The sequence below is a fragment of the Panthera leo genome, chromosome F3 (genome assembly GCF_018350215.1).
Source record: "Panthera leo isolate Ple1 chromosome F3, P.leo_Ple1_pat1.1, whole genome shotgun sequence".
NCBI lineage: Eukaryota > Metazoa > Chordata > Mammalia > Carnivora > Felidae > Panthera > Panthera leo.
This window is the reverse complement of record NC_056696.1, coordinates 59,140,904-59,164,840: the sequence shown is the minus strand read 5'-3', so window position 1 is coordinate 59,164,840 and position 23,937 is coordinate 59,140,904. Positions and strand designations below refer to the sequence as shown.

The window sequence follows — 23,937 nt, the reverse complement described above, 5'->3', positions numbered from 1 at the left end:
CTATATTCCAAGCATCATGGGGAAAATGACTGTGGCTGTTTTATAAGTCCAAGCACCTAGCACAGTTGGGTTTTTCCTTCATCCAACAAATATTTACTGAGCACTGACTTTATGCCAGACATGATTCCAGCGGTGGGGATCAGCAGTGAGTAAAGGCAGACTCCTGTTCTTGAAGAGCCTACGGTTCTGACACATCATGGATACTCAAAAAGTATCTGTTGAAATAAATAAATTATACTCTGTGTGTCTGTAAATAGCGATTTCTGTAGGGTAGAAAAAGGAGAAAGGGCTAAGACTTTGGAGTCAGAGAGGTTTGAGCTAAAATTCGTGGATTGCTGGCTATGTGACTTTGGGGAAGCTTCTTTACTTTTCTGTTTATCAGTTTCCTCATCTGTAAAATGGAGGTCATAAAAGTACTACCTTCCCCACACCTCGAGAGCTTCTATACTGTTAAAGTGAGCAATATCTGAGGATGTGAAAATTGGCACTAAGTTAATTCACTCATTCGTTCACTCATTCAGTCATTTGTTCACTCACTTACTCATTCAGCTAATGCCCGCTGAACTTGTACTGTGAGCTAGGATTGTTCTAGCCACTGGAAGCATTGCAATGGATGAACAAAATCCTTGCCCTGCAGAAACTTTCACTCGAAGGGGATACATATGATAAAAAATGGAAAAAAAATGTGTATTATAATTCATGTGATGTTAAATGCTATGAAGAAGATAGTGAATAAAACCCAGTTCCTCAAACAGTAACGATTTTGATTAGGATCGTGCGTGGTAGGGGATCAGGTTTTGGTGTTGCAGTTGAAACATTATCCAACATTCTTTTCTCTCCTGTGTCCCTTTGGGAGAAGGGACATGTTCACCTTTGGCTGACAGGCCCCCGGGGCCCAGAAGATCCATTGGATACTGTTTGCTTTGGAGGTTGCTCACCCCTAGGGTAGTCTTAGCATTCTGGAGGGTTCCCGCAGATGCACAGCAAAGGTCACGCTGGTTCTCTCTGGGTCAGTCAGTGGTAGACATCCCAGCCTCGACCTGGGAGAATGTGAGCTTCCTAGGTGTGCACAGATGAGAAGAACCTCTGGGGGGAAGTAGATAGATTGGTGCCCGCTCCAGCTCCCTTGTTGTAGGAAGCGGAAGTAAAAGGAGAGTTAGGAAAGAGGAGACGCTGACTCTTGATCCCCCTCCCTCAGGAATCTGCAAGTTTGTGCTTCTAGTCCATTAATTACTTGTTTAACAACAGTCTTCCCCAGCAGGTGATTCGCCCCTAAGGCAGCGACCACGTCTGTCGGCAGTGTTCACTTTTGTACTTGATAAATGCGTGTTGAATTGAATTATATTGTCTTTAGGGATATTCCTAAATATTACTAAATCAGAATTGCATTTGGAGGGTGCAGTTATTTCATAAGATGTTCATTGGAGGAGCCCTGTCACATGCTGGGGTCTCCAGGAAGCAGAGTCAGAGATGGAGTTTGGCTTACAGACTGCTTTTTAAGTAGCGCTCTTGGCATCAATGGCCATGGAAAGGAGGGGAGGGGTTAGAGAAGACGGTCAGAATGAGAGGTCTGACTATAACGAAGGTCCAACAACAGCCTCAGCCCAATGTTTGGGAAGCTCTGGAGCTTGAATACCTCCTCAGGGCTGTATTAATTATTTCCTAGTACCATTAACCCCAAGAACTATCTCACAGCCTCTGTGGGCCAGGAATCTGGGCATGGCTTAGCTGGGTCCACTGCCTTGGGGACTCTGTCACGGCTGCAAACAAGGTGTCAGGTGGGGCTGTGGTCTCATCTGCAGGCTTGACTGGACACAGTCTGCTGCTAAGCCCACTCATGAGGTTGTTGGCAGGATTCAGCTCCTCGTGGGCTGTGAGGTAACAGCCTGAGTTCATCACAAGCTATCGGTAGAAGCCCCGCTCTGTTCCTTGCCACGTGTGTCTCTCCACAGAGCATCTCACAATGGGAGCGAGCAGACCGAAGGGAAAGAGCGTTCGAGCAAGAGATGGAGAGAGAGAACGGGCGAGCAAGCTAGCGAGAGGGGAGTCACGGTCTTTTATAAGTTCGTCACAAAAGTGGCAGCCTTAGTCTTGCCATATTCTCTTGTTGCCATGTTCTCTTTGTTAGGGAGGAGAGGGGATTCCATGTAGGCGTGAACCCCAGTGGGTGGGGAACACAAGGGCTGTCCCAGGCGGGGCTGAGATGGCCAGACCTTTATCCTCCGGCATGGCTCAGTCACCGGATGTGGACCACAAGGACAAGAGTGTGACTCCGGGGGAGGCGGCCCTCTGCAGCAGGCTAACGGCTGAAGGCTGAGGCAGGAAGTCCTTCCCGGAAGGGGGTTGGGGAGGCACGCTCACCTATCCTTCATTCCACATTCAGACCGTAGAGTTCGGCTCAGTAGCAAATTCTGTTGGCCCACGTGTGAGAGAAGAAAGGGAAGGACGGACTGTTTCTCATATTTACATTCACGGGGAATAGTGCTACTTACTTGTGTTTCTTCCCTTTATCTTCCTCTTTTTTTGACCCTGGGGTTGGAACTTCCTCTGAATGCTAAACAGAAACTCTACCTGAAAATAAAGTTGCGCTGTAACCATCTGTCACCCCACGCCACGAGAGCGAGACCTCGGTGGTGGCTCATTCTGTCAGCCTGCTGGCAGGGGGGCATTTTGAGATCGCACCTCTGCAGGGCAGGACCTCGCAGGGCCCCAGATTCTCCTTTCTCGTTCTTCCCCTTCACCGTCTCCCGTCCTTTTCATTCTTCATTGCACACCCACACCCTTTGGATAGCTTGCATCGTGGAATCTACGAGGCCAGTGGCGCTAGGCACCTCAGAGCTTGCCTGGAAGCGGGACCGAGATGGGGATCCTGCCGCCAGCGGGGGAGTGCGCCCGGGAGAGTGGGCAGGACAGGGAGGCGCTATGTGACAATGGGGTCCCCGCTAGCCGAAGTCCGGTCCCCTGGGATGCTCACGCTGCCCGCAGGCAAGGGGGTCTGGCCTGCTGTACCTCTGTTGTCAGTCAGCCAGCTGACGTGTGTAGTTGGGCCCTGGGCACTGGGAGCGCCTGCCACAGGTCTTTCCTCTAGTGACTCATTGTCGTCTTCCTGTGATCTTTCCTCCCAGGGCAAGCTTTCCTTTATGGAGTAATGGAAAGAGCAGGGCTGGGAATCACATAGACGTAGCCTGGAATCTAATTCTCGTTCTTTGGAAACTGGCCACCTTGGATAAGTTCTTCAGCTTATTTATTTGTTTATTTTGTTTTAATGTTTATTTATTTTTGAGAGAGAGAGAGAGAGAGAGAGAGAGAGAGAGAGAGAGAGAGAGACCGAATATGAGCAGGGGAGGGGCAGAGAGAGAGGGAGACATGGAATCTGAAACAGGCTCCAGGCTCTGAGCTGTCGGCACAGAGCCTGATGAGGGGCTCGAACCCATGAACTGCGGGATCATGACCTGAGCCGGAGTCGGATGCTTAACTGACTGAGCCACCCAGGCGCGCCTAAGTTATTCAGCTTTTTAAGCCTCAGTTTGGCTGCCTGGAAAATGGGTATGCTAGCACTCACCCCACAGGGGTGTGGAAAGGACTGAAGGGGGCTATTTGTGCAGTGCTCATTGCAGTGCCCTCCCTTTCTTTCCTCTCACTTGTCCCTTACCCGGAGCAGCCCCTTCTTTTCCTGGCATGGCCCTCAGAGCTCTCAAGGTCGTCATTCTGGTCCTCGCAACCTTCTGCTTTCCTCGTGAATGAACTCTTTTGCCTTTGGCTCCCATGACAGCCGTCCTGTACCTGCAGGGTGCTCCCTGCTGTCCTCTGCGTGACTTCCAACCCATCACCTTCCCTCTTCCACAAGGCAGCCCAGCACTGAACATGGCCTTCTTCCTTGGGGTGGGAGGGGGTCCACCGGGGAGAGGGTAGCAGAACTGTGCCGCCCTCTGTCCCCACACTAGCTTCTCAGAGATGCTAGCCCTGATGACATCTGTTTTTCTGACAAGTCCAGAGGCCGCGGTTATAAGTAGCAGGCGGTCTTAGAGCTCTGCAGGGGATTCTAAGCTGTGGTCCTCTTTCCCAGGTATCTACACAGGTCTTTGGGCTCCTCCTCTGGGGTTCCGGCTGGAGGTCCCCGTCAACCTGACATCGCCCAGTGCAGGGCCGGCCCCCGTCCTTCACGTATCGGTGGGGCCACTGGGTGGAGGAGTTAAAATCCATATCAGGAAGTCTCTGCAGTGATGAGTTAATGAAATGCAAAGCTATGCAGGCCAACTCCAGAGATTCTGATATGCCTCCTAGACTCTCAGAGATGGCCGTGTGGAGTTGTGCAAACTCCCCAGCTCGCTAACCAAGCCGTTGTCCCCACCTTGAAATTCACTGCTCTGCTGCTTCTGCTTCTGGAAATGAGAGCTTTCCTACCTTGGCACTCATCCAGATGGACCAGATGTTAGAAAGCCCTGAAGCATCTGAATCTTTGCGATGGCTCTAGAGCCTCGCCTGTCTCGAAGGACAAGTGGCAGTTCCAATCCACGAATCTTTGTGATTTATGTTTGCTCCTCCCTCTTTCCCTCACCGACCCCCCCCCCCCCCCCACCTTAGCCAGATGCCTGGAGCCTGGGTGGGCTGCCTGAATATACAGGCCTTTCTCTCTCCCCCTCCCAACCCCTTCCAGGCCCATCCCAGGAGGGGAATCTCTCACTTTTCAAAGAGTAAATCTGTAAAAGAGGCAACGTTTCCAGAGCAGTAAATCTTTGCTCTGTGTGTGTGGGCATGCATGTGTGCATATGTGTTTCTGAAATATGTGCTGTGTATCTGTATGTCTGCAGAGAGGAGGACAGAGCTAATAGCATTAAAGGGCCTTTTAATTTCTGAAGAGCCAAGACCACAGAGGGAAGCACGTGCTCAGGAAAGTGAGAGTGTCATCAACCTGCTTCAAGAGGTTGGAGTCATCCGAGGGAAGGGGAGTGTCGGACAGGATGTGCTCCCAGTTTGATCTGCTCCCGGATATATCTGTGCACAATTCCGCAGTAGCCTTGGAAAGTCAGAATGAGCTGTTACTCGCCCTTACTGGGCGCAGGCTCTCTGCTGCTTTGGGGAGGTCAGAGGGAATTCTGGGAATTCTGGCCATCCCTGAATGCCGAGTCCCTTATGCCTTGGTCAGTCAGCCACTGGGCTTTGTTTTCTCAGACACTACACTGTATTTCCTCTTTTCCTGTCCAGAGGAAGTGATCAGAAGAGAACCCTGGAGAAGGCTCTTGAATCAAGTTTAACTCTCCGTAGAGTCTCCTGAAAAGTTGTGAATGAAAACAAAACTTTTCCAGCCAACGACCAATGAACTCACTAGCCAGCCCCAAAGAAACCCCAGATGTGTGGAGATGGTAAAACCACTGGGCTGAAATCCAGTTTTACTGGCTTTTGTTTGAATGAGATCAGGTGTGGCAGAGGTCAGTGGGGAAGAAAGTCAATTATGAGGGAGGAGTCTATGGAAACTAGGGGCTCTCACTGGACCATAGGCTGGCTGATGATTGAGCATGGACCACCCCTGATACCTCATGATTTGGGGAAGAGGACCAGTATGGATAACTCAAGTCCACTGAGGAGTTTTCAAGCTTATTTCAGCCTCTCTTCCCTTGCAAATGAATTTGATGGAAAAAAGGCACCACAAGGAACTCTAGTAATCATGGATCTGGCTGTTGAGTCAGGTCTGGGGGAGACATTGAGGCCCTACTGATGTACACAGTGTGAAAAGAGTCTGTCTCCTTCTAGCAATGAGTGGACTATTCCTGCAGGCACGAGTGGCAGTTGGAGGTAGAATAGACAGAAAGAACGAAGGTCTAGTAGGAGGGAAGAGGAAGGAAGCATTTGGGGTTTATTACTAAAGAGAAAACGTAGACTCAGAATGAGAGCACAGTAAGAAAGCAGAGCACACTGCCTGGGCAGAAAAAAGGGCCAATCCCAGGGTGTCCGGAAATGGGGGTTCGGTCCAACCTAGCTGGACCGGCCCCTGCCTGCAAGAAAGGTTTCAGCCTGGAGGCAAAGGTGAGCAGACTGAGACTCAGCAGCAGAGCTCTCATGTCCTCAGGGAGAGAAGAGGCTGGTGCAGAGACCCCACTCAACTTGGGCTGTGAGGACAGTTGGGTGGGGTGGGCAGTGACTCCCCCAAACTGCAGCCCAAGAACTCACGGGTTGGACACTCCTGAAAGAATCTGTCCAATGCTGTGTTGGGTAAGTCAGTGGTGGCATATGTATTGTGACTTTGTCCCAATTGAATAGAATTTTGGCCTTAGATTCTGAACATGTCCTGCTGAGATCCCCCCGGCCGGGGTAAGTTCTGAGAGGTGTAATCCCACAAACATTACCTATGAAGGGGCACCGGCAGCTCCTTCTTCCTTCCCACTTCTGTCCACTTTTGATCCTTGGGTGATCCAAGATAGCGTCCACAGCTGGGGCCAGAAGAAACGTGTTTGAAAGAGTCCTTCGGTGAGGGAGGTTGTTTTCTCCTAGATTTTTACTCAGCCTTTGTAGAGGTGGCATGATACGGCTAGATTTGTTAGAGTCTTTTCCATTTTTTTGTTTTTGTTTAGAAAAAGTGCTAACGAACAGAGAAACATGGTCAACACCCAACAAGCTCACTTGTTATGATACCTAGTATGTGCCAGGCATTGCATTAGGCTACTGATCCCTAGTTGAACTAAACTGCATTAACTACCTCATAAATGGGGGAGCTGCTCCTGAACCCCATGCAAGCAGTGGCCCCATGAGAATATAGGCCCAATGTTGCCAAATCTACTTTTTTGAGAGAAACTGGAATAGCATCCACAAGTTGGAAATCACTTCAGGGTTCATTCACTTATTCAGCAAATATTTACCACACACCTGCAATACTAGTCATGGGGGTGCAGAGGTAAACAGGGCCCATAGGTGCCTTGCTTTGTGGAGCTTTTTCTAGAGGGGGAAGTTCATATGTTGATGTATATATAGGTAAAGAAACAGGCAAACACATACTTCTGGGTAGGGTTATGTGCTGTGAAGGAACTCGAACAGGGTTTGGGGGTAGAATGGTGTGGAGAGGCAGCCTCTCTGGAAGGTGAATGACAATGAGAAGGAGGCTGTCAGGCACAGAGCTGGAGGAAAGAGCATTTCAGGTACGAGGGAAAAGTAAGTGAAGCCCCAAGGCTTAGTGTCTTCAGGGTCTGAAAGATGGCAGATTGGGTGGTGTGCAGAAACCAGGGTCAGAAATGGAAGAAGGCTTCTGAGGTAGAAAAGTTCCCTCTTGCCAAACATTCCTTTCACTCTTTTGGGCGTGCTCTGGTCTCCTTCAAGGGCCTCCTGGAGGCCCAAGGTGCAGAGATGGGGGGGACTAAAATAAGCCAGCTCAGGGTTTTGACCCACCTTCCCTCAAGTGTATGGAGGCTTTCCTCCCATAGCCCAGGTCTCTACCCTGGGCTTGGTAGGCTTAGGGAGATGGGAGACAGAAAGAGTATACTCAACTCTTCCAAATTGGTTTTAGGGAGATTTGTGTGTTAGGTTCTGATGTGTGGCCCGGTGACCATGGAGGCTTCAATGGCGGCCATGTTGTTTTAGAAGGAGATACCACAGGCCCCTGTGACAGCTCTGTTATGTGGGCACAAATTTCTGGGTTCTATTTTAGGGAGATGATTTTTCTTGCGATGCTCATTATTTATGGATTCCAGTCCACCATCCTGTTTGGAAACATATGAAGCTGATTGGCGTGCAGGGAAAGCAGCTTAGAAGAGGTCGGTCAGCAAAGCAGAAGTGTGTAAAAATCACCTCACACAGCACAGGCTCCCATTCAGGGCCACAAATCAAGCCCAGGCATTCTTTGCCTGCGGACAGGGGCGGGTTTTCTGAGCCTGTCATCCTCAATCAGGCTGTCTCTATCAGAGAGCTAGGTCAAAGTCAATTTTTATAAAACTATTATAGAAACCATATGTGTGTGCAAAAACATATTGCCTTTTTTCTTCCCCCATGGATGGTAAAATTTCTTGTTCTTTTCCTTGGAGCCTTTCTCAATTGGAAACACAGTGATGCTCAGTGGAAGAGGATTACTTTTCATGCAACACAAGTCCAGCAAAAGGGGGAATTCATTGCAGGAATGAATTGTGGACTTTTCCAACAAGAGTTCTTTTTAGACTGATGGCATGTAGGGACCTATTGGGCACTGTAATGAGCCAGGTCAGCCAGAGCATAAAACAGGTCTTAGAAGTTTCACAAAGAAAGAAGAAAGAAGAAAGTCTCAACATTTTACCAGGTTCTGTTTCCTTCCCATTAGTATAATTGTAAATCTGAGCTCTCAAGGCCCTGGGTTCAAAGCCAGCCATGTTAACTTTTATTGATTGCCCTGGAAACGATAGAGAGGTACCCTCTTCCCCTGACCTATTTCCTGGGATGTTGGGAGACAGTATCTATGTCTGTACTCTTACCCTCAATGCTGTGTGTCTTAAAAGCGTTATCACATGACAGATCTTGCCTGGTTCAGCATCTAGGAGTAAAGGGAGGTAGGGACTTCTTATGTCTCCTCTCTTGCTGTCTCAAAACCAAGCAGCATGGGTTTTACTTTACAGTAAAGCCTTTTCTTAACCACCCAAAAAGCCAGATTTAAAGTTCTATAAGCTAGAATGGCATTTTAGAACCTTATTTTTTGAAAATGTTTATTTATTTTTGAGAGAACGCAAGTGAGGGAGGGACAGGGAGAGAGGGGGACAGAGGATCTGAAGCAGGCTCCACACTGACAGCACAGAGCCCGACCTGGGGCTTCAAATCATGAACTGTGAGATCATGACCTGACCTGAAGTCAGATGCTCAACCGACTGAGCCACCCAAGTGCCCCTAGAACCTTGTTTTTTTTTTTTTTTTTTTTTTTTTTTTTTTTTTTTTTTTAACACAATCAGCCATCAGTACCAGTGGTTCTCAAAGGGCGGTCCCCTGAACATCTGCGTCAGTGGCAACTGAGAACTTGTTAGTGATTCTAATCTTCAGGCCCCAACCCAAACCTCCTGGATCAGCACCCATGGGGGTGGGTGCTAATCTGTTTTTAGCAAGTCCTCTGGGTGATTCTGACTTATAACGTTTCAATGCCATAGCTATAGACCAATAACATTCAATGTCAAGTCATGCACTTAACTTTACTTTTTATATGAATTTAATAACTCTGTATAAGTAAAAGAAATCACATGTTTTCTTATGTCAGTGTACTGCTTCCTCTGCCCCCCACACTGATCCCCAGCTTTGATGAGGGGCCAGACTTCTCTCTGGACAAGGCTAGGGAGACCTGGCCAGGGAAGGAGACAGGGAAGCAGTGTACTGGGTAGCAAAGAGTACCACTGCAGGAATGCCCCCTGCTACGTCTTCTGGTTGTGAGGTAGGTCATCGCTTTTGGTTGAAGGAGGGGGAGATTTGCTTGACTTTCTCTTCATCATTTTACCCCACAACCACTTTAAGTCTCCTGTTAAAATACAGCAAGAGAGCCAGTCAACATTGTCAATGCTAAGAGGAAAGTGAGGCCAAGGATGGGTATGGTTAAGATAGGAAGTTTCTTGTTGGTAATTTCTTTCTGCTTTTTAAAATATACATATGTATTTTTAATGTTTATTTTATTTTTGAGAGAGAGAGAGGGGCAGAGCACAAGCGGAGGAGGGTAGAGAGAGAGGGAGAATCCAAAGCAGGCTCCAGGCTCTGAGCTGTCAGCACAGTCTGATGCAGGGCTCAAACTCACGAACTGTGAGATCATGACCTGAGTCAAAGTTGGGCACTCAACCGACTGAGCCACCCAGGTGCCCCATGAGCCTTTCCCTTTCTTTCTTTCTTTCTTTCTTTCTTTCTTTCTTTCTTTCTTTCTTTCTTTCTTTTCTTGTCTTTTCTTGTCTTTTCTTTTCTTTTCTTTTCTTTCTACATAGTACTGCATGTGTAGAAAATTAATATTGAGAATTTTAATACAAAGCCACATATTTTTGGTAGACTGTGTGTTTGAAATTCATCATCAGTTACCTCTCCTGCTGGAAACAGCTATTCATATTTCCTTTAGGAAACCACCTCTCCTCCTTTCCCAACTATGTGGTTTCCTTTGAATAGGTCCACCCTGGCTCCAAGCCTATACTCTGATTGGCTTAATCCAGCAGGCCATTTGCCATCTCCTGGCCACAGTGATTGGTTCAGTCATGGGGATGTCCAGTCATGGCCAATGGGAATCAAGATAACATGTGCTGGAACTTCTGGGCAAGTGGCCTTGTCTGTCATCCCCTGAATTCAGTGGTAACCACAAAAGATGTATGCTCCATGCCCTTTGGTTGAGCTGTACGGTGAGGGAAGCCCAGTGAGGATAGCCTGAAAAAGCACAGAGCCTGATATTTGGATTAAACAATTGCAAAAGCCAGTCATACCCTTGGATTTTGAGACATATGAGCCAACACATCCCTTTTTCCTGTTTGAGCCAGAATGATTTTTTTTTTTTTTGGTCACTTGCAACTAAAGGAATCTTAAAAGTCATAGGACTTATCACCAAAGTGATCGTGAATAAGATTTGCCTCCAGTTAGATGATTCATCTGGAATTTGCAGTGTCATTCTCTGTATTAGCAGTATTTCCGTTTTCTGCCTTTTTAAAAGTTTATTTATTTATTTTTAGAGACAGCAAGAATGAACGAAGAGGGGAGGGGCAAGAGAGTGGGAGAGAGAGAGAGAATCCCAAGCAGGATCTGCACTGATGTGGGACTCAAACCCACCAACTGCAAGATCATGACCTGAGCTGAAAGCAAGAGTTTCATGCTCTACTGACTGAGCCATCCATGTGCCCTCATTTTCTGCATTCTTGATGCTCTTGCATCTGGGGAGCCTCGGGGAGGACCTCACTGCCTGAGGGAAACTGCCTTTTCCAGGGCTAGCCAATTCTTAGGGGCACCAAAGGCCCCACCCAGGAACATGCCTCTCATGTGAAAACTAACCAATCCAACACCCATACTCCAAGCTACCTCTTCTATCTAGCCCTTACCTTATAGGAGGCATTACTCCTCTGTCCTAATCATCCCAGGGCCAGGTACCAGACAACTAGAGAAAGCCCCTATCTCCAGAGCTTGCTGAAATTATTCAAAGTAGCCAATCCTAAACCCGCTTAACTTGTCCTGCTCTGCTTTTTGTGTGGAAGCCACAATGAAAGTTCTTACCCACATTCTCATCTTGATCTTTCTTCCTCCTGCCTGACCCTGGTGCTTCTATGCATGGCCCTGCAGGGTGTGGTATACTCCCTCCTCTTGGGAACTGTGAGTGACAAACTATTTTTTCATTGGTTCTAATCTGATCTGTGGTCCTCACCATATCTGAGCACTGATAAAATCTGTATTTTAAAACATGCCATGAATTTAAGATATCACAGTAGGAGGCATGCTAGGAATGCCAGAAAAGGCCATGTTCATGGATATTCCGGGAGAAGGGAGCAAAGAATGCCTATCGAAAATTTCCTTTTGCATTTGTTCCAAATGCACCCCAAAGTGATTTATCCTGCAAAGATTGCCCAGCGGTAGGTAATATGGTTGGGATCCCATGCTCTTTGGAAGATATGTTGTAATTTATCTTCTGTTTTGTAGTGGAGGTGGTGAGGAGGTGGGGGAGGGTCTAATAAGAACAAATAAGAAGTTCTAATAAGAACTAATAAGTTCCAATAATAAGTGCAAATGGATGGCTAAGTTTTATGGTTGTGTCTCTCATCCTAGCAGCCTTCCGAAGGTTTCAAGCATGATCGAAAGGCATGATATCGACTTGTATCACAATTTTTAAAATATGACTTTTCATCTAAGAATTTCTTATAATCAAGAAATGGTTTAGGAACCAGAGCAGCCCCATCATTCATCTGCTCCATAGCCCCCAAATAGAACACCCCAATACGTCCAAATCCCCTACTTTTTTTCTGCCAGTGATTGGTCCCATGAATCATTTTAGTGCTGGCGAGATGTACAGGTCAAGCAGTATAAAAAATTAGGAGCTCAGGTTTACCATGTGGGGTTCTCAACAGCTGGTCACCTACTCAGGGGAGCTGAGAGCTGAAATTCATTCATTCTCACATTCGCCTGTTGGAGATTGAATGTTTAATTTTTTAAAGCCGGGAAACTACTGTTTTGGGGATTGCAAGCAGTTTCTGAATGATCTCTGTGCAGCACCTTCTGTGACAGTCTGTGTGCTTTTGGTTTCAAGAAAAAGAAACCAAGACTGAATATTTTAGGCTGAAAGTGAATTTTGGGGGAGGATAATGGAAGGATATCAGCACACAGAATGGACAGGGAAAGCTGAAGAATTCAGACTGGAAAATGGGCAGACACCAAGAGTGGCTTGGCAGCAGTCAGTCCAGGATGTGGGACCATCGCTTCAGGACATCACTGCCATTGCTAGACTCAGCTGTTGCTGGACAGAGCTATTACTGTTGGACAGAGCCACTTTTGTTGGACCTCTTCTAACCCTTGTTGATTGCCTTGTGTATTTGGCTACAGTGGACATAGGACTTGTGATATTGTGATTTATAATAAGAAATATATATCTGTTTTTGTCCTATTCTTGGCACAGAGCTCTTAAAACCCTTGGAGTTTCCTAAGCAATAACAATGTCTTTTGTTATGTAAATGAGCTACCCTCAGGACAGTCCCTAGGTAACCTAGGGATGGGGGCTGGTTGCCAGGGGACCCAATCCTGTGACTAAAGATTCAGAAATTTAGCCCTACTCCCTCCCTCTAAAGAGAAGAAAGGAACTGGAGATCGAATCAAACATCAGTGGCCAATGGTTTAGTCAATTATGCCTATGTAATGAAGCCTCCAGAAGGAGGTTTGGAGAACTTCCACGTTGGTGAACACGTGGAGCACCTAGGAGAATGATGCGTGCAGAAAGCATGGAAGATCTGTGTATTTTCTTCATACCTTGTGCTACACATCTCTTCTACCTGGCTGTTCCTGAGTTGTAACCTTTTATAACAAACTGGTAATCTGGTTGTTTTCCTGAGTTCTGTGAGCTGCTCTGGCAAGTTAATCAAACCCAAGGAAGGTGTGGGAACCTCCAATCTATAGCTGGTGGGTCAGAAACCAGGCGACAGTTTTTACTTTCAATCCAGTCTTATCAGACTAAGTCCTTAATTTTTGGGATCTGATGCTATCTCCAGGCATAGAGTGTCAGAATTGAGTTAATTGTTTAGTGGTGTTAGGAAACATACACATATTAGAGGGCTATATATTGATCACTGGTTCAGAGTACAGACAGCATCCTACAGGGCTGCACCCCTATCACAGAGTTTTGTTTCCAAGCCAGCATGGTAATTGAGGATTTAGTGGGCTATTGCACCATTACATAGCTGTCTTTGGGCGATGGGGTGTGTTATAGTACCATTGAATTCCACAGACATCAGCCAGATTGGCTTACTTCTTTTCCTATAAAGTGAAACCATTGGTCAGAAAATATGTTCTATGGGATATAATTGTGTATAGGCATATAGTAAGTCCACTGATGGATCTCCTGGCAGAATCATGTTGGATGATGCAGAGAAAGCAAATTCACATTTACAAGTCAGTGTCTATTTTGGTGAGAACAAATTGAGCCCCTCCACGATGGGAGGGTGTCCAATATAAGCATATCTATAATCTTGCCCTTCTGGAGTACAGTGCCCCATGAGGATTTGGAGTAGGGTATTGCTGATGGGCTGAAGGGTACGTTAAAAATTTTTTTTAATCTAATGGAAGCATTGTCTCCATCAGCAGGTTATGATGCTGCTGATTGACATATGATACCCTGTAGGCGATGTGGGAGAGAGAGGCCATGACTGCAGGAGTAGAGTCCTTCATGGAGGTGAGTAGCGAAGAGTGTTGGCTCACAAGTGAGGGGCTGCTGAGACAGGACCAGGAATGGTCCACTCATTTCGACAGGGGGAAGGGAGAGCAGGTGTGTACAGAGGTTTCTCATTTGCTTCTATTTTTTTGGTGAAATGAAGTGTGAAGTTATCAGCAAAAAATGAGGATAGGGAGAGGAGCTATCAGAGGGGATAATAGATTTATTGAGGAGGGAGAAAAAGGTGTGAAATGGTATCTTAAAAAGTGGGGAAACAAATTTACTGTGGAAAAATTATGATTGCTGGGCAGTTTTCATGATCATGACTTTATGAGTTCTTTCTGAAGCTATGTCTAGCTGTGTAGTACAGGCATGGAGTTGGAAGTGTCCTGACTAACCCACAGAATTGATGGGGAGGCTGGAAAACCAGGTGTGGGAAATGGACAGTAATCAATGGAGGCTCAGCAGGATGAACATTTGGGCCACGGTATGGGCATCGTCACTGATGTACAATGCTGTTGCCACTACCTATGGCTGCCAGTGGACATTGTCACCATGACTCTAGCCATTGGACATGGGTTCCAGGGCTATCCAACTCTCCATCCGCCACAGAGCTAATCTCTCTGAACTTTGGATTTTGTACCACTTTCTCATGATCTAAAGTATTAGTTGGGGCTAGACCAGGACTGCCACTGGCCTAAATGGAACCTTTATGTAAATTCCTCTGTCAGAATATTGTTATAATAAACACGCAAATCAAGGATGACTCCAATATGCAGGGCACACCTGGAGCAGAGTGGCGTAAAAACAAACATGGTGGCAGCCCTGGTCTTGTGTGTGTTCTTGGTTTGGTTGCCAATGTGTGGAGAGGATGAGAATCAGCCACATTTCGCTTCTGAGGACCTGCACAAGGGGGATCCTCTAAACTGGGAAGGAGTTTTGGATCCTGTTCGGTAACCAAATAAAATGTTCAACATACTTTTATGGTTTAGGAACTTCTTTTGGGTAAGTCCTTTTAATCAGGCAAATATAAGGCACAAATCTACCAATGTGTTGAGGGAGATCTGAACTAATAAAGTAATTCAAATATAAATGGCTACAAGTTAAGTCTTCTGTCTAGTACACACGTTGAGTGTATATATTTTTCCCACTTAAATGTGGATATGTGCTGTGTTGGAAAGTTTTCATTTTTTCTTGGGAGATATGGATGTCTTTTTCACCCAGATTTGTTCACTGAGGGCAGGACTGTGCCATGAGGACTATTAAGCTGGACCAGAGGAATGACTTTGCAAATTGTGGGGACTGGGCTTACCACAGTGTTACCTGGCTGTGGTAGTGATGTCCCTCATTGGTCTTATTTGAGATCAAATAAACCCACATTTTAGAAATTGCTGGTATAAATATAGTGATTGCTTTGTGGGGGCAATAGAGGCCAAATTGCACCTTGTTCCTGAAGGGGACAATGTTTCCACTGTCAGTTGTCATGGGGTGGGAAATGATACAGGGAGAGAGGACTTTCCTGTCATTCCCTGGTGTGGAACTGAATGGGGCCAAGTCCTCAGGCAGAAAAAGGCCCAGAGATTCTTATGGGAAGGTTAAGGTGCCACCTTCCCCTTATCCCAATACATAGAAGCCCGTGGGGAAATAGGCAGGGATATGGAGTCAAGTATGGGCCAGGGACCTTGAGAGTATCCACACTGGAGCAGCAGATGAAAGCAACTTGTGTAGTTACTTGGTCTCTCAGAGTCTTGTTAATGGATCTTTTACGTGCTGTCCACCTGCTCTTAGCAGCGCGTTGCGGAGCTGGGGTGGGCATTCACACTTGAGTTGAAATTATATGGAGCGAGTGACAATAAGCCAATTAAAAGATGGCAAGAGGCAACCTGGATAATGATGGATGGAAGAGTTTCATGTCCACCAGGATGGATCTGTGGGACACGTTAAAATTCTTTGGGAATGTTCATGAGAGTAAATATGAAAAAAATAAGGGATTCCCCAAAATCCATGGGGACGTGGGCTTGGATTATTTGTATTAAAGCTTTAAAGAAAAATGCCATCTTGAAGGCTAAAGAGCTTGGGGACCCAGAGGAGGCACGTTTAATAAACACACACTTTTATTGACCTCCTAGCATGTGACAGGCACTTTTTTTTTTTGAGGATATGAGATAGACATTTAAAGAAGATACATTATTTTCCTCCCTCAACACCTGGCATGGGATCTCAGATTATAATTTCGTGAAAGGGAGGTAAGGTCTCCAAAGTTATGTCATAACCAACATCCAAGAGTCAGATTTCCTCATCTTCTCCAACCCTGTCTCCTCCAGTAGATTTTCTACAGCATTCAGTTGGACTGATACTGGCCATGGTGCAATGCAGCCACATTAACATTCTCATCATACCCAGAGTTTCCCCTTCCCTGGCTCTGATATATGGCTATCTGCAGCTTCAGTGTTGCAATCACAGATGCTGGGAGGGAATGGGCTGGGTGGTAAGGGAACCGTCTGGCCCCAGAAGAAGATGTGGAAAAGACTTGGAAAGTTCCTGTGCCTTCTCGGGGTCTCAGGCACAGAGGCCAGAGTTCAGTATCAGTGTAGTAAATCCTGAGACCTATGGAGGATCTTGCAAAGGGAGCTTCCCTCATCTATGAAAGATAATGGCTGTCACTTATTGGGTCCTATTGTGCAACATATGCTTTCACACAGTATCTCATGTAAGCCCCAACAACACCTCAACTCCATGAGATAAGTGACAAAAGTGAAGAGAGAGTTTCATCACATTGTTCAAGGTCACAGGACAAGTAATTAAAACAGCATCAGAATGTAAACTTTTATATTTGAGCCAAATTCCTAGGAGAATGCTTCTCAGCCAGAGGTAATTTTGCCCCCAGGGGACATTTGACAACGTCTGGAGACATTTTTGATTGTCATGACTGGAAGGGTGCTAATGTCATCTACTGGGTAGAAGCCAGGGATGCTGCTAGACATCCTGCAATGCCCAGGACACTCTCCTGTTATTGGCTGAACCGTGTCCTTCCAAAGAGAATACTGAAGTCCTAATCCCTGAGTACCGCAGAATGTGACTGTATTTGATAAGAGAGTAGTTGCCCATGTAAGTAGTTAAGATAAGTAGGTGAACCCCTAATCCAGCGTGACTGGTGTCCTTATAAGAGGATGGCCCTATGAAGACATAGGGACATATGAAGAAACTTGAGAAGATGGAGGCAGAGAGTGGAATGATGCACTTCTGTGCATCAACAAGCCGAGGAATGCCAGGGATCACAGGTCATCACCAGAAGCTAGGAAAGAGTCACGGAACAGATTCTCTTTCATAGCCCTTAGGAAGAACCAATGCTGTAACACCTTGATTTTGAACTTCTGGCCTCCAGGTCTATGAGAGAAGAAATTTTGGTTGTTTTAAGCCATGCGGTTTATGGTAGTTTTTTTACAGCAGACCTAAAAAAACAGTATGCCCCCACAACCCAAGATGTCAACAGTGCCACTGCTGAGAAACCCTGCCTTAAGAGAACACTCTAGTTCCCTACTCATACTTAGCAAGCATTCTGCCCCCTTCCTTTCCGGGAGTTGCTGAACATTCCAGGAAGGTTGGGAGCATTTATGCCTGTATCCAGAACAGGGGGAGGGCTGGCTATTTCAGTGAGTGAAAACCAGTCTTTTAAAGTGTTTAACATGGTTAGTCCATCTGGCAACTTAATTAGCCTTGATCCATCTCAGGAGTGAGGGGTCCTGGCTGGAACTGTGTTGATAGATTTTGATATTGTTTTCATAGAGCAAGACCCTGGGTCCCTTCCCAGCCTGGGCTAGAAGTTTTTGGCTTTCGGTACTTGGCTGGGTGGGCTGAAGTTTCCTCTAGGATGTCACATTGCATTTTATTAGTCTCCATTTTCCTCATAAGGCTTAGGGCTGTGTTTCACCCCAAATCAGAGTGGTATTTTTTGAGAACTGGAAAAGAAAACATTCTCCCAGATTGTAACTTAGAAAAGTGGTGCGGTGGGAAGACCAGTCTTTCTCAGAGCAAATGAAACAAGCCTTCAGTGCAGTTTGCTGATTCATTGTCTAGTAAAGTGTTATTGCTACAAACGTATTGTCTCTGAGCCTAGATAGCCCACTCACCTCTTGGCTGTAAAACCCATTTCATCAACGAGCTTGGCATTTGCAGCACTATGCTCTGGTTTCCTTGTATGCTGGGATAGTAAGTTAAATAATAAAGGCAAAGTTTCTTGTTTGGCCTATGTCAAGGGTCAAGAAGTGCAGCGTCACGATGGGGGGGAGGCATCCCCTTAACATGTCCTTGGTGGGGTCTACCTCCCTCTATGATTATGAATATTTTAATGACATTGTACATCCAGGCAAAGACACAAAACACACACAAGAAAAGACCTGGCCAAAATGGTAGGTAGCTCGCATGGATTTGAGAGCTAGCAACCCCCAAAACTGGCACAGGGGTTTTCAAAATGGATCCTCTTCATTCACTGAGCAAAGCTTGAAGTGGGTTAAAGAATGGCTCGAGGATGAGCCATGACTCATAAGAAATTGAGCAATGGTCGATGAGAAGTGGATCTTCTAGGCATGGCACTCCCAGATTCCATAAAAGAAAGTGAGGATGACCTTGACTCTGTTAGCATACTATGTTTGCACTGGGGGAGCGGTTTCAACTGGCTTGCCCAGGGCAGGACCACATGTTCTGTTCATTTTGTGCACCCTCCCTCCATCTCCCCAATGTTGTGATGTCTGGTGGACACTCAGTGATGCTGTTTGTTGGCACTGGAACTGGCAGTGGAATTTTTTAGTTCATCCTGGGCCCATCCTCTAGCATCTTTATGCTTCAGTACGTTTGTAGGAAAAAAATGGGTGAGTGAGAAGGGACCTGTAGATGGGCTTGCAATGTGGACATGCTAAGGCGATGCCCCCCCCCCCCCCCCATCGTGACGCTGCATTTCTTGACCCATGACATAGGCCAGTTGATTTCTGATCTTTCATTTTGAGAAGCTGGACAATCTAATGCTTCCTGTGAGATATTTATTTGTGGTTACTTAGCTCTTGTAAGGTTTCACATAGCAGAGAGATCTGGAAACTGGGGTTTGCTACTTACCAGCTGGATGATAGTGGACAAGTCCCTTAACCTCTTTAGACTTTAGTTCGCCATCAGTCAGACAGGAACGGGCTCTGTGTTGCCTATTTCCTAGGGTTTTGTGAGCATCCAATTTGATCAGGTTGTGTGAAGGGGCTTTGAAAATGGCAAGGCATTTTTTAAAGGTCAAGTATAATTATGAATACATTCTGATTTGTTTTTAAATTTTCATGGTTTCCTGTGACCATTTCCCTATGCAAAGCACAACAGAGCACTTTCCTATGCAGTCCGATTGTTTTTCTTTTTACTTTATTGTTACCCTGCTTGCTCTTCAGTGATCTGGTTCCAGTTTTACAATCTTGAGATTGGTTCTTTCTGTGAACATGTTTACTTCTCATTGTCATTCATTAGGATGAGGACAGTGATTTATAAGATAAACAGATGCTGGGGCATAGCATTTGAAAATGTCACATGTACTTCTCCATTGTGAAGTAACACTTTTTGTTTATGCCTGGGTTTAATTTATGGTTTAAAAACAGTCTGTTTGCAGCATTTTGTGGCATCTTCATGGTTAAATCTGCAGTCATTGTGGAGCCATCAGTAGCGCTAGTGAACAAGGGGGTTTGCTAACCTGGTGCTGGGGTTTCTGATGCTTAAGAGATTGTTGGGAGGCCTGAAAGGGGGCATTGCTGTAGTCTGCTAATCCAGATTGCTGCTGTCTTGGTATTTGCATATGTAAGAACGGTGTAAGGATTTTATTCTCGCTTTTGAAAATTCAGGATGGCAATATGGTGGTTTCTTTCTTTCTTTTCTGATCCTAGCTAAAAATCATTCATCTGTTTTCCTTCTGGAACCTCATGGCCAATGGTCTCAGCATAGCCTCTGGGCTGTCCTGCCTCCCACCCACATCATCTCTTCTTTCCACCGTTCTGTTAAAGTATGGGGTGGTGAGCCAGAATGGACAGGGTGCAGCCAGTTGGTGGGACCCTCATTGACTCTGGGGCATGTACCTGGAGCAGAGTGATAAGAGGAAGCAGGAGTGTGGTAGTGTGGCTACTGCATCTAGAACTCAGCAATGAGCACATCCCCTGGCCAGGTCCCCTCAGAGGGCTGCTGGGGGCTCCTTTTCTAATTCTGACTGACGTGGTCTGTAGGCCAAGCAGAGGGCCAGTGGAAGGCATTCACTGACATGGGGCTGTGGCATCCACCCTGGGATTCCCGAATTCTTTATCCTGTGACTTCCCTGAAACTTATTACCCAAACTTAAGAGTCTTACTCATTTACCCACCCTTGCCTATCTGCAGGTGGCAGAAGTTTAGGTTGATATGAACAAGTAATTCATTGACTGAAATATGTACTGGAAAATGCATCGGTGCTTCAAGATACGCAGAAATAACAAACACACATTTGCATAATGCTCTTTCAAGGGAAAAGTTTCTCTCACATAAATTATCTCCACAACCCTGTGAAGTAGGGAGGGTGTGAATCGTAATGTCTTTTTACAGTCAAGAAAATAGAGGCCTGAAGCCTGGGTGATTAGCACAGGTTACATCTCTAGTAAACAAAAGAGCCCACCTGTACTTTACAGCTTTCATTTCTGAGATCAGGGCTCTTTTCCTTTATAGGATCTTGGGATGGTTGGACCATGGGAGGGAGAGGAAAGGATAAATCATCCAGCAGCTGGCAGGTTTAATTCCAGTTATGCTTCAGTCAATTTATATAATTGGATACACTAGAGGCCAAGAGTTTTGTTCCATGTTATTTTAGGAATTCCTATTCTTTATCCTTTCTAGAGCAGAGCAGTGGTATTAAACCTTAAAAAAAATTATTTTCACCTTCCTAAGGCAAAAGACTTTCCCTGTTGGTCAAATGAAGTATGGTACAAAAATTCCAATATACAAAACTGAAATTGAATGGCTGTGATCAAAGTAGGTGTGAAACCTTGCCTGATCCACCCCTCTTATCCCTCAAGGTGCCTTGAGACACCTTTGAAACCTTGAGGAAATGAGGATGGAACTTTTAGGCCAAATGGGTTTTGTTATCTCTCTCTTTTCTTCCTTCTTCCCTAGTTTGGTCAACTGTCTATGCTTTAGCTATCCTCTTAAAAAAATCACCTAAAGACCTCATGGAATTCTCCCATCTTGGCACCCAGAACGCGTGAGGAGTCTGATTTTGTTATTCATTCCAACAAAGGCACAAGAAAAAGGCGGTAGATATCAGTCTTTGTGTCATTCAACTCTTCTTTATTTCTGTTATGTCCAGAACAGAGAGGGCATAGCATGCAATCCAAGGACACCTCCATTCTCAGACAACTGGTCAATGAGCCAAGCCCTAGAACCTATTCTAGGCAGTCAGCATCTTTTCTGGGCATCATATTCTCCTGAGTCAGTTGCACAAAGCACTAAACCATGGCCTAAGGTTCTCCAGCTGCATATGGGCTATGGGTGTGTTAAACATCTGCTTTCCACCATCCACACTGGGATAATCTGTTTAGGTCCTGATGATTAGTGCCCATTTGCTAAACAATCTAGACATAGCCTTTCCCTGCACATTTATAACATTTCCTAAAAGTCTTCAAAGGCCCTGGGATGGCAACAAATCCCTTTGGCTGTCCTTTGTTTCCTGTACTTGTGGGTTATTACTCTACCTTGCGCCTGGGTGGTTTTCTGTGGAGTTAGGTAGGAATCTCATCCCTTATTGTCTGTTTAGCTAGGCATATGGGCTTTTGACTTATTGGAAAGGATTTCTCAGCAAAGCGATCACTGGATATATAGACTTGCTTGCAAATTCCTGTTCATATGACTTTGGTGTTTTCTCCTTGTGTTTCAGCATCTCTTCACAGAGGGCAGAAAACTCATCTCTCTCCTTATATAGGGGAAAGTATGGACATGCTCTTAAACAGTCTCTTTACCCCCTTCTTAGCTCTGCGTCCCATCTACTCCCTGCCAAGAAAGGCTTGCCAATGCATAGAGTATTGATTGAGTCACTTGAGTTGGCCAGCCCTTTTCAAGCAGACCTCAGACCTCTTATGAAATTCCACCATATTTCTTACTCCTGAAGTACAAGCTTAAACAGGTAGGCGTCAAGCTCTGCACTGAGAGCATGTGGGTGACCCCACTTGGGTCTTCTGTCCTGAGCCATGTGCTCCAATTCAGCTTTATCCCCAAAGTCCTGTGTTATGGAGCTCCTAGGCTCTTTTGCAGTTATATAAAACTGCATTTTGTTCTTCATTGAGCTCCATTGTGAGTACTGTCCTTCTATTGAGAATCCCCAAAGGAAAGGGTGAGAAGTGTGATTCAGGCATGGAAAATCCACCTCAAACCTTAACATTGCAAAGAAATTAAATGGCTTCTAAAATTCCACAGCCTTTGGGAACGTTCTTTTTGTTGTTGGGTTTTGGAGTTCAGGTCACCTTCAGTTATTCATGCTCAATTATGTTTTAATATTGATGGTCACAGACAGCCTATGTGATAGGTTTCAAATGATCTCAGTGCCCCCAAGACTCTCTCTCTCTGACTTTGGACAACTGCATGTTCCCTACATGTGGTGACCTCTCAGCCATCAGACCCACCTTCTACTGTTCCTTGTCTCATTAGGCCTAGTGGCCACAGGTGTTTTCTGAATGACCACTCTGCCCAAGTTTATAAAGAGAAGAGAGGCGTGTGGTCACCTTAGCCCATGTAGAGAGCTAATCAGGATCATTTTGGACAAGTATGCAATCTTCCCTTCTTCATAGTTTTTCTTTGATGGATCTAAGTCATTCGTCCTTGAATAGTTTCATTAGCCATCAAAAACTTACCCCGGCAGGACAATAAATTAGTGACACGAAATCTCCTTAAGCTGTGGTAAGAGAGGCAGGCATGGCTGTTGCTGGGTCAAAATTATTTCGTCAAGGAGCACCTGGGTGGCTCAGTTGGTTGAGCCTCCGACTTTGGCTATGTCATGATCTCGCGGTTGTAACTTCAAGCCCCGCGTCGGGCTCTTTGCTGACAGTTTGGGGCCTGGAGCCTGCTTTGCATTCTGTGTCTCCCTCTTTCTCTGCCTTCTCCCACTTGTGCTCTGTCACCCTCTCTCTCTCAAAAATAAATACACATTAAAAATTATTTTTTCAAAATGAATTCATGGAAAAAAATGACAGGGGATACTTCTAACTCCTCAATCTTTAATTTCTGGATTCTCTCACCCTCTCATGGAAGCCTCCATCTGAGGAACTCTCTCAGTTCTCTAAGTAGGGAAGCCCTCCCAACTTCTATTTAGTTGTGAAGTAGATGAGGTGTTTGTGGTCCCCCTTCTGCTGCCCCTTATCCCCTCCATGTTGTTACCCTCTTCTCCTCTCGTGAGGTTCCCAGTGACACCTTCCTCTCCTTCCTCACCCATCAGAAAAGGCTCCCATAAGAATCATTTACCCAAATGATGAGCTGTCTGTCTTAGGGATACCTGCATTTTGATTTTGGTCCTAACTGTGGACTGACTGACCTTGTGCCCTGTTAAATGAGTTCTATTACCTGCAAGTGAAGTGCTTGTTTGGGGAGATGAGGAATACTTTCTTGGAGTCCCTGACATTGCGATGTTCCCCCAGTATGTCTTTATTCCACCCCAAAGGGTGATCTTTTCATCACTGTCCTTTTCCCACAGCATTTCCAAACCCACTGAACTACTGGGCTTCTCCATCCCTAAGGCTGTGTGTGCTTCATCAGGATGTTCCTGATGCCAATCCCATAGCAGCCCCAAGTGTTTTTATAGGATGCCTGCATTGCTACAGGAGCAGCCCAAAGGCTCTTGGATGGGCACTAGCTGATCAACACCTGCCTTCCCCTCCTTGGGGTTTTGGCACCATAATGTTCCCTTGTGGGACCCTGCCAGCTGCCTCTGCCTGTGGGAAGCAGCTGTGAGATCTCTGACCAAATCAAATTCCTGGAAGACCAGATTTATATGCAGGAGGAAGGCGAGTCAGAGCTGATTAGCTCTGTGTGGGTTGTCCCTCAGGCCACATTTCTCTGGCCTCAAATGGAGACATGCGTATGCTGGCTGGGATTACCGAATGGGTTCTC

General features: G+C 45.9%; 1 long non-coding RNA gene across 3 annotated transcripts in view; it reads left to right on the top strand.

Moving 5' to 3' along the window:
* The window catches only part of LOC122212117, a 243,526-nt gene that overhangs the window by 39,675 nt on the left and 179,914 nt on the right, over positions 1-23,937 (top strand). For 2 of the 3 annotated variants that reach the window (XR_006199002.1, XR_006199003.1), the window contains exon 3: positions 13,729-13,819. This is a non-coding gene — a long non-coding RNA (uncharacterized LOC122212117). The remainder of the gene's footprint in view (positions 1-13,728; positions 13,820-23,937) is intronic. The other variant, XR_006199004.1, reaches the window with a different exon arrangement.